General features: G+C 28.4%; 1 long non-coding RNA gene across 1 annotated transcript; it reads right to left on the bottom strand.

The window, feature by feature from the left end:
• Positions 1–2,911: 2,911 nt before the first annotated feature.
• On the bottom strand, positions 2,912–3,745 carry LOC145133837 (uncharacterized). The gene is made up of 2 exons (XR_013718781.1): positions 3,269–3,745; positions 2,912–3,112 (listed from the first exon to the last, which is right to left on the bottom strand). It is a non-coding gene; the product is annotated as an uncharacterized LOC145133837 (long non-coding RNA).
• Between the last annotated feature and the right edge of the window lie 1,135 nt (positions 3,746–4,880).

Raw genomic sequence — 4,880 nt, 5'->3', positions numbered from 1 at the left:
TTTAAAATATCCATAATTTCCTAAATATTAATTAAATATTTATCAATTTTAAACTTTACTTTTTAATTAATAAATATGTTTTTGTTTTGTGAAATGTTTTATATAGCCTCTTATATTTTTTTTCTTTTGTTTTAAAGCATATACAATATTTTTAAAGTAAATAGCATCTAAGAATAAAATTAAATAAATTAAATATGTAACAATAAGTATGGAGGGTCTTTTAAAAAATTAAAAAAAAAACTATTACTTACCAAATAAGAAAAACAAAAAAATCAATATAATGTAAATGTTTTAAAATTATTCCAACCTTTTAATGTTTTTTACTTAGAAGTTTATAAACTTTTAATTTTTTTAATACAACGTTTTAAACTAGTATTTAACGAAAATATTTTAAAATGATATAAAAAAATATTAAATTGTCATACAACATCTGTGAAACACTTTAAAAATATTGTAAAGAAAATTTAGAAATATATATATGAAAGTTATAGAAAAATTGTATGAAAATGTAAAAAAATCAAGTAAAAAACTTGTAAGAGAATTTTAAAATATTTGGTTTAAAAGCACTTGTATTAAAATTATATGAAAGTATAAAAAAAGTTGAAAAAAAAATTATAAGCAAAGTTTAAAACATTGTATTAGCAAAACCTATAAAAAATATCAAAAAAATGTTGTGAGAAATTATAAAAAATTTTAAGAAATTTGTAAAAAAATTTTGAAAAAATATCATAAAAGAAATTATAAAAAAATTTAAGAAATTTGTAAAAAAAAAATTGTTCACGTTTAGACAACTTTCTTTTTTTGTATATATTTGATCATTTAACTTGTTAAATATGTTCACATATTACCACTGTCACCTGCTATAGCAGGTGACAGTGGTAATATGTGAACATATTTAACAAGTTAAATGGTCAAATGTGTACAAAAAAAAATGAAGTTACCTAAACGTGAACAAGACGAAAAGGTAATTACTCTCACAGATCATTATCTCAAAAGTACAAAAATTAGGGGTTTACATGTGTCCGTTTGATTTGGTTTTTTACCGACCCAAAAAGTTTGGCTTTCTACTTTGGAAAAACCAATCATTCGATATTTTTGTGTTGCTTTTTGGTTTAATTATTTCTCCCTTTCTATTTTTATGTTTACTTTTGGGTTTCTTAATCAAGCTTGGAATAAAGTTGAATAAAAACGTGATTTACTAAAAAAAATATTTATATCGGCTAACAAGGAGTCTGATAATGAGTTTCTAACCTGGAGTTTCTGGATTTAATCCTAGACAAATACTAATGTTTTATATATATATATATATATATATATATATATATATATATATATATATATATATATATATAAAAAGCTTTTAACATCATAGATTACAAATATCATTTTGATTATTTCACTTAGGTTCGGTTTGTTTTGTAAGATTTATACTAACCGAAAAAAACCGGTTTTCTAATAGCAAAAACCAAAAGTAAAGTCGCTTTTCTCAAAAAGATTTGTTTCTCTTTTTTACATCTTTTGGTTTTGATTTTTTTTTCTCACCCACACTTATAAATAAAATTAATTTTAAACATTTAACTATAGCGATGGATTAGCGAAAGGAAAAATTTTGTGAAGGGCTAGCGACCGGCGACCGTCATTAACAAATTAAATTGGTCTTTTATCCGTCACTAATCCTCTTTAATAAATGAAAATAATTTTGCCACATGTCACTCTCTCATTAACTTGGACACATGTCATTTTTTGGTATTTTTGAATAAATGTTTTTTCCATTTGTCATTTTCTTATTTTTTTATCTTTTCTTAATTAACACATTATATTTACAACTCAATTAATAATTGTCTTAATTGAAAATAACCAATAAATTACAATATTAGTACTCATATAGTATTTAATATGTTTCCTTTTAAATTTAAATTTTAAATTTTAAATTTCAATTCTAAAATTTCAAATTTAAATAATTTTTTGTTTAAACTTTCATATTTAATTTTTTGTTTTATCAAACCCGTATAACATACGGGTCTCACACCTAGTGATGGATATATTCTTTCCATCGTTGATTTTGGTGAGAGCTATCGCTCTCGAACTTTGTAAGGCACTTTATACGACTCTGAAGAATTCTAACTTACTTATGCAGATTTTGTTATAGTTCATCCCCTTATATCGTCCTACCAAATCCAAACATTTTTTCAATTATACTTGTCTCATGCATGACCACTTTGACCTTGTCAGTTGTCGCTGGTTGTATTTTGTGTATTTGTGATCAAACTAATATCATATTAATGTACGTTTCACACGTGAGCTATATTTATTAGATGATAAGCTAAGTTGTTTTTGACACTTCTAGATATTTCAATTACAATAAGGGTCATGTGAAAATTAAATCAACACCATCATTTTGCTTTGGGTTCATGTAATTAACCGAAATCAAAATTTGTATTTGTAAGTATATAAATACTAAAGTAGTACTCACTAAAAGATGTATTAATAAAAATTGACCGGATCAAATCTTTGATCATATTTGTGAAGTTGAAAGAAAAAGAACACCTATACATAAACCCTAATCTTCATTTGATTCAAGTGGCTTAGGATTTGCTATATTTGACTTCAATTCATGTTCCTTTTTTTGTCCTAAAAAGCACCTGCTGAATTAAATGGCAGTGTATTGGTTTTAGGAACAAAAAAGTCTTCTTTCCCTTCGACAGTAGCCAAAAGTATGGCAAAACCCTAGGCGATAAATGTATATTTTAAATTCCAAATTTATCCCTCACACAGTATCAATCAACCCATGATTATGTGAAGGATTAAAGTGTCTTTACACACATTATCTACAAGTCAATGCTATTTTTGGCTAAAAAAAACTGAACCACAAAGTAAAAGCAGTAAATTAAATGACAGACATGTAAGCACATAGAATTTAATGCCCAACACAATAAATTCTTTGCCAGAAGGGATTCAGAGGAAACAAGAAGTTAAAAGAGAGAATTTTTCACTTGTACACTATGCATTACAAATTGTATTCAGATTTTGACCTTTCAACCCTAAAAAAGCTAACGGTAACAGTAAATTCCCACCCTGTCCCTCTTCACAAATTCTAGACTGTAAGCTCAAGCTGAAAAAGCCAAAAGCTTTGCTACCATTAATTCTAATTCAGAAGGTAAAATAATAAAACAAAAAAGTAATAAAAATAAATAAGAATCAACATTAGCAAAGCTCTTTGAGGGACTAATCGAAGTTTGAATTATTTAATTATGAAGAGGGTTTGGACCTGTATGAATTATTCTTTTATCTTCATCATACACATTGCCTTCTTCTCCAGCTGCTCCTAGTGGTGATTGAATTGGAGCTGACACAACTCCACTGTGCTCTGGTGGTTGTGTTTTGAACAACATAGCTTTCCGGCTAGAAGATACTGAACTCCGGTGGTGGTGGTGGTGGTGATGGTGGTGGTGGGCGGATAACGGTGGTAAATGAGTGAGAATTAAGATGACCCCGATGAGAAAAAGTTGAAGTGTTGAATTAGAATCACTTCTCGTCCTTCGTCTTCTTTCTGCTGATGCTTTCTTTGGAGAAACTTGAGCCATTTGAAAAACTGCTTGCAGAAGACTAATTTAAAAGCTAAGAGTGAGATCTTTGACTTGCACAAAGTAAGGGGAATTGGGTGTCTTATTATCAAGTTAAATGACAAAAACCCTTTTGAGAGGTGGGAAGGTGGGGTGAGGGGAGAGGGGGGAGGGGGTTCACTGTAAAGCTTCTTACTTCTACTTCTCTTCCTTATCTTATGGGTCTAAGTCACATGATCGTGACCCTTGATTCCTGGAACCTTCTTATATATATCTTATTTCTGGTTCTGAATCTTTGGACTTTGCACCTTTTAATTTGACTTGGTTAAATACACCACCTAAACTACTACAACATCGTGTTTTGGTATCTTTAACCGAATATCATTAAGTTATTGCAAATAGTATAATGAGTAAATGTTTAAAATTTTGGTCGTTTTCATTTAGTTTATATTATAAAACTTCCATCAGATCCTCTCTTCATAGGAAACTACTATACACAACTTTTGATGGTATATAATTTTTCAACTAACACATTAATTATTATATATATATATATATATATATATATATATATATATATATATATATATATATATATATATATATATATATATATATATATATAACCCCACGCTTTGAAGAGCCAACGTTCTCGTTGGTCACGGTTGGCACCCCTCTTTTCGGGTCCAAGCCACCACTCCGTAGGCCACCACTCCAAGTGTTGGCATCTCGAAAGATGGGGACGGCTCTGATACCAATTGATACGGACCCATCCCATACTAGGCCCGCATCATGTCATAAGCCCAAGTGTAGAACTCACTCCCAAAAGGCAGCTTGTAGGAGGAGGGGACACCTAGACTTATAAGTCACCAACTTATAATACTTTCGGCGGACGTGGGATCATAACATATATATATATATATATATATATATATATATATATATATATATATATATATATATATATATATATATATATATATATTCTTCACAAAAATAGAAGGGAGACTATTAATATTAATAACTTATAATCAAACATATAAGAAATTATAATGCTCAGAGTTTGCCCAAGTTCTTTTGAAGCTACAAAATCGTATAATTAATATTAATATTACCCAATTTTTATATGAATATTACAAGCTTCTATATCTAGGTTTGAGTTATTATTATAATGCTGTTATATTGATATTAGAAAGGTGTACGTTGAAAAGGTATTTACTAGTTAAAGCTCAGGACATTGATCATTAAAAACAATTTAGTGGCTTTGAGGAAAGCTTTGGTATATTTTAACTGGGAAATGATTCAGGCAACTAATAA

This window comes from Lactuca virosa, chromosome 8 (assembly GCF_052849685.1).
Source record: "Lactuca virosa cultivar CGN04683 chromosome 8, Lactuca_virosa_CGN04683_v6, whole genome shotgun sequence".
Lineage (NCBI taxonomy): Eukaryota > Viridiplantae > Streptophyta > Magnoliopsida > Asterales > Asteraceae > Lactuca > Lactuca virosa.
The sequence above is the reverse complement of the archived record's forward strand: the minus strand, read 5'-3'. Positions and strand labels throughout refer to the sequence as shown.